This window comes from Stegodyphus dumicola, chromosome 7 (assembly GCF_044657685.1).
Source record: "Stegodyphus dumicola isolate Sdum_Otavi_A_Nest chromosome 7, ASM4465768v1".
NCBI classification, from domain to species: Eukaryota; Metazoa; Arthropoda; class Arachnida; order Araneae; family Eresidae; genus Stegodyphus; species Stegodyphus dumicola.
Genome location: NC_140774.1, coordinates 208,761,496 through 208,768,114, shown reverse-complemented (window position 1 = coordinate 208,768,114; position 6,619 = coordinate 208,761,496). Strand labels below are relative to the sequence as shown.

General features: G+C 26.4%; 1 long non-coding RNA gene across 2 annotated transcripts; it reads right to left on the bottom strand.

Moving 5' to 3' along the window:
- Positions 1-892: 892 nt before the first annotated feature.
- Positions 893-5,677, bottom strand: LOC146996624 (uncharacterized). Of its 2 annotated transcripts, XR_015042365.1 has the most exons (3): positions 4,985-5,677; positions 3,240-3,282; positions 893-1,117 (listed from the first exon to the last, which is right to left on the bottom strand). It is a non-coding gene; the product is annotated as an uncharacterized LOC146996624 (long non-coding RNA). The 2 variants fall into 2 exon arrangements; XR_015042364.1 differs by lacking the exon at positions 4,985-5,677 and having other exon boundaries at positions 3,240-4,978.
- Positions 5,678-6,619: the final 942 nt, after the last annotated feature.

Here is a 6,619-nt window from a genome sequence, read left to right as displayed (position 1 = left end):
AAATTTTAAAATTGTTAAATATAGACCAGGAAATTGTAGAAAACTTACCTTTTCCAATAGTTTACCAAGTTGACTTTGTTAATTTCCTTGAAGATGAATGTTTAATGTCACAAATATTTCATTCATATCTTCAGATAATACACAAATCTATACATATTTATTTATGAAAATTCAGTTTATCCCAAACATGTTAAAGAAAATATTAATTTGCATGCAAGTTAATCGAGTAACTTCTGTTTTAATTACACACATAATTATGATATGTAAAAATTTTGCATTTATCAGTCAATCTTGCAATGTATTGTAATCTATTATTGTTGTCTTTTTCAGTTTAAAATCTTATAAATATATTAGATCAGTACTAAAAGTTCACCTCTACAAAAGAAATGCTTTACTGAGGTATTTTTAAAAAGTTCCCTTTTACAATGTATCTGTTAATTTCATAAATAAGTTCATAAAATTATGCAAATTCAAAATTACCTAAATATGTTCTTTATTTTATCTTATATACCAGATAAAATTTTAAAAAGTTAATTTGTTTAGGAATATTTAAGTTTTTAAATATTTATCTCGTGACTTTTTCTATAACATCATTATAAATATACATGTTGATGTGCACATACCAATTATTTTTTTTTCATCAAATAACTTTATGGTATTAAATGATTTAAAAAGAGGTAACTGGATAAAAGAAAGCAATTAGAAGTTGGCTAATTTTTTATTAATTTGTTGTCAAATGCTGTGCATTTTAGATTATGCTCATATGATGACAATGAGTTATTTAAATTATAAATTTATTATGAACATATCCCACATAAATTAACAAGTCTAAAATTTCAAGTTGTTTGAAGTATTATGAACTGTAATACTTGCAAAAGAAATACACATGAAATTAATTTAAGAATTAGGTTTATTTTACAGGTATTCGAAAACTGCAATTACTGTTAAACAATAAAAACTAACATTAAATCTGAAGAGCATATTTTTTTCAATAATAAAATTCCACATAGACTTCATGTAGCTTCGCCATATTTTTTCCATAGTTCGCTGTCTTTAATATCCTGCTCGATTTTTGTAAAAGTGAATTCTTTGTCACCCAATGTTTTGAGAACAGCTCCTAAACAAGAAAAAGAAAAATCTGTAATAATTTCACACTTCAGATGTTTTCAGTTTTTAAATATAGTTGAAGTATTAAAAGATGCATATAAAATGCACTGAGTATTTCATATTTAAAAATTTACATTTCAGTAATTAAAAATTTAATTTCATACTATCACACAGTAAGCTTCAATTATATACCTTACACAATGCCTATAATTTCAAGTAAAAAATACTTAAGATTTGTTTAGAACTGCAAGGTTGAGAAAGTCTTTAGTATTTAAGTACATGACTTACTTAATTTTGTATTAATTATATTGCATTAGCCTTTTCAATTTTACTCCTACATATAGTAAAGAATATTCGTTTTCTTACAGATAACTTTTTCTTAAATAAAGAGTAAGCAGAAAACTAATCACAACACTATATACATATAACAGAATACTTCATAAACATATACATGTCATTAACATACGTATATGCATTAACAGGCTATTTTACACATTTCAATAAACTGGAAACCAATACGCAATCAAAAGTATTATCAGTAAATTCCTCCAAAATCAGAGCAAAAATCTTTATGATAACAATGGCATCTCAGTTTGCAATATAAAATATTTCAAGTCTACATTCATGTGCATTCTAAGCAAACAGAAAGCTGAATAACAATAAAATTATAAATACCATAAAAAAGTTAAGAGCCACGTAGAATGATAGCAAGACTAAATGAAGTCTTCCTTCAAAAATCAATTTAAATTCAAAAATTTGCCTTCCTGTTTAACATCTCAAAATAGAGTTACTGCTTACACTAACTAAATTTTGTCACTTCTGTTGCACTAAAAATTGTCACTTCTGTTGCAGGAAATATTTGCTGCAAACTTTGTATGCAAATAATCCAGTGAAAAACTTTTAACTGTGGCTTGAATATTTTCTTTATTAAATAAATGAAAAATTCCCACATAATATTAATTTATGATCCACATGAAGCTTTTTACCTCTACCATATCATGCAGCTATTTTAAGATATATACTCTCATATAAAAGCCACAGAATTTTTTTACCAATATTAATATAGTATAAATCATTAATAAATCTTCTAAAAACAGCCCCAAAATTTCTGAATTTGATACCCAAAACATAATTCTACGTAACTGTTAATGTATGCATTTGCTTGCACATACTTAAAATGAATTATACACACAAAAACTTAACATATTAACTTTAAATTCTTAATTAGCAGGATGACTCAATTAAGGCAAAATATGAAAGAAATTTACCTGATGGAATAGTTGTAAAAGATATATTAAAAAAAAAGCTAATATTGTTTACCTTACACATGGCAGAAATTGAGTAAACTGTATGCAGATGGATTATTTATTAGGAATAGAAGTTAGATCAAAGTACCAAAGTCACACTAGGGCTTTAACCATTTGGGTGCAAAGAAGCATCTCAATTTAAAAAAGAATAATTTTAAAAAGCTAATAGAATTTTATAACTTTTACAATCTAGTACAAATATTAGACACATAAACCACACTAAATGCCATTATTTACTTGCATATTTTCCTTCTTTGTGTACTTTACTCCTTAATTTTTCAGGATATGATTTAGAAACAGAGTTATGGTAAAAATGTATACTGGTAAAAAAAAATATTGCTGAAACTGATAAGTCCTTTGAATTATATACTATAGTGCAAAGAGGGATGGAATATGTGACTAAATATGATAAATCAGATTACAATAACATTAAACAAATAACATGAAAAACTGAAAAAAGAAATTTTATTTGAAATTATTTTTTAACTCATGGAAAGACAGACAGTATTTCCAACTTATTAAATTCAATTATATTTTACCTTCGTCAAACCAATATTGGTAAGAGAGTTGTTGTACTTAAAATCGGTGCTAAGCTAAAGCTGCTTTCTTGCCTAATTTTATACTATTGAAAATACCGGTAATTGTCAAAGTTATTCGTACTCAATATGTGTAAGATTATTAATGAGCTGCCAAACCGCAGTTAACCATCTAATATACTACATTCAACGTTATTATTTTTCTTTTTGAATGTCAGGTTTTCATTATTTCTGCCAATATATCTGTAACAGGACATAAAGATTGAGTTAATGTAGAATAGAAAATTACCTTGCAAGTTAGCACCTTTACCTTAGTGGCAGTACTTCATTCTCTAGAAAAAACATTTTAAATTATTATACTTAAACAAAAAATTCATATTTGTTACAGCAAAACATCATTAACACAATAAACCAGAGTTGAATGCAAATCTAGTTTAACTTCATTCTTGAAAACTAGTTTATTACTTTCAATTTAATTTAAAAATAATAAAAAGTAAGGTACGTATTATGATGACTACCTAGATATCTCGCCTAAACTGGCAATCCTTGTAGGTTATACAGGTTAACCCTAACATAGGTTATAGAGGGCACTAAGATAGAGAGTATTAATCCCACACTAGGGACTCTAACATTTGGTAGGAACAGTTTGAACAGTTATACGTGTTTGTGCACTTGTAAGTTAATTGTTTTGACATTTAACGTGAAAATAATTATTTCAAGATGCCTCGCAAGAAGATTGTTGCCTCAGATAGTGCTGCAAAGAAAAATAAGGAGGCCATGGCCGCTGATATCAAGAAAGAAATCATAGATAAACATAAGCATGGTGACGGAATTGGCAAAGACTTGCGGCCTTTCAACATCGAAAATCTATACTATTCTGAAGAAGCAGGAAGAAATTAAGAAACCTGATGCAGCCAAAGGAATTATCGTTTCTTCCAAGCACTATAAAAGTACTCCTAGATGTTGAGAAGCTGTTGTTGGTGTGGATTAATGAGAAGGAGTTAAAATGTTGGTAACAAAGTTAAACTATTGTTATATTATTTACCAGTGTTATTTATTAGGAAAAATTGACTTGATTTTAAAATGTTGATATTTTTTGGGGTGTGGAACGGGTTAACTGAATTTCCATTATTTTCAATGGGGAAGCTTGTTTCTAGATACGAGAAATTCGCCATACCAGTTGAATGCTGAAACGAATTAAACTCATATCTCGGGGTTCCACTGTAGATATGTAAGCATGTGTATATGCATGTATGCGCATATATGTGTAAAGTATACACATACATACATAAAGAATATATACATGCACACACGAGCACCTACATTTAAAAATGCATGCATATAAACACACATTTCTGAATCTGGTCCTGATAACAGAAGAATACCTACATGAATCATAGGATTTACATTAATCAGTTTTATTAGAATTCTTAAATGCAGAGGATTTACATTAATCAGTTTTATTAGAATTTTTAAATGCAGAGGATTTACATTAATCAGTTTTATTAAAATTCTTAAATGAAATCTTCACTATCCGAAAATTCAGTTTCATTTCCGGCTGAAACTGTATCAGGACAATCTCATTTATATTATTTCCCTCTAATAACTGAACATTTTGAAAACCTTTTCTATTCCATGGAAAACTAATGCTAAATTAAACATACATTTTCTAAATCTGAAAATTTTAAGTTAGCTTAGAAACTGTAATCATTCTTTAAAAAGTTTGATTTATGCAGATGTTAGATCAATAAAATTACTTTCCTGTGGAAAAGTAATATGGCATTGAACAACACGATTTTACACATCAAGATATACTGAGTGAAAATACCTGAAATGTTTTATTTCTTGGTATCTCTGCAAGAATTGTATAAATAAGACTACCTCCCTTTTAACAAAAAATTTTTTAGTAAATACTATGAAGAAAATTGGTTACATTATTTACAGTTCATAATTAATAGAAAATAAATCATTTCTTAGCTTATCAGAATTTATTTTTATCACATTCATAAACAGTACTAATTTAAACAAACATACCATTATGATTTCAATAACTATGAAATAGAAAATCCAAATCTGCATCTTTGATGGTCTAGTAGATTGGACGTCCCGTTTACTACAATTCAGCAGGGTGCTGACTCCCCAGAGTGTAATATATATATATAATTAATTTACAAGGGAAAAAGCAACAAAAATATAAACAATTTCTTGGTTTTATATAAGCATTTCTGCACATTTACAATTTTAATTTTTTTAACTAGCTAGTTATATCAAAATACATGATTTAGTAAAATATAATTCAAATAATTTAAGGTATTTTAGATCAAATACTAATTTTTTCATGCAAGTCTAATAATCAACATAACTATCAAGTTTTTACTTCGAAAATTATGTTTAGAGCACCTTGAAGCTGCAGTAAATAGTAATAAATTTATTCAAAACTGAAAGTAAAGCATTCCTCCTACTTGATCGGAGCGTAGGTAAATAAATAATAGTGTTAAATGCGAATTAAAACCGATAATTATAAATAAATAATAATGTTAAATGCGAATTAAAACCGATAATTATAAATAAATAATAATGTTAAATGCGAATTAAAACCGATAATTATAAATAAATAATAATGTTAAATGCGAATTAAAACCGATAATTATAAATAAATAATAATGCATAAATGCGAATTAATGCGAATTAAAACCGATAATTATAAATAAATAATAATGGTAAATACGAATTAAAACCGATAATTATAAATAAATAATAATGGTAAATACGAATTAAAACCGATAATTATAAATAAATAATAATGTTAAATGCGAATTAAAACCGATAATTATAAATAAATAATAATGTTAAATGCGAATTAAAACCGATAATTATAAATAAATAATAATGCATAAATGCGAATTAAAACCGATAATTATAAATAAATAATAATGGTAAATATGAATTAAAACCGATAATTATAAATAAATAATAATGTTAAATGCGAATTAAAACCGATAATAATGTTAAATGCGAATTAAAACCGATAATAATGTTAAATGGGAATTAAAACCGATAATTATAAATAAATAATAATGTAATTAATTATTATTTTTATATGTTTTTTTCCCTTTTGCTTTTCATTTCTTACATATATACGGATAATTAAATATAATAAGAAGATTAATTATTATTTTTATGTTTTTCCCTTTTGCTTTTCATTTTTTACATATATTGTTCGTAATTGGAGTTTCAATAAAAAAAATTTAAATTCCCTTTTGCTTTTCATTTTTATTTTTAGAATTAAAACGGATAATTAAATAAATGATAAATTATTAATGTAAATAATAAATTAATGTATGTAAATTCGGTGTCTCCTACTTGATCGGAGCGTACGCAAATAAAAAGGCGACCCACCCTTTAAGGAAATGTTCCTCTTTTTGCAATCACAACTCGAAAATTATAAATCAGAGAAGTAACTAGGCAGGATTCTGATACTTAATTTGGAATGAACTTTGCAAGTCATTCCGTAGCGTTTAATTTTTTTCATATCTTGAATCTCTTACTATCATTAAATAAGGAAGAAATTGCAGGTTTAAATGTATAGTTCTCACAATGTAATAAACGACAGTACTTGCAACCTGTGCAGTCGCACGAAGAGGCATGGTTAGGGACAGAAAAAGTTTG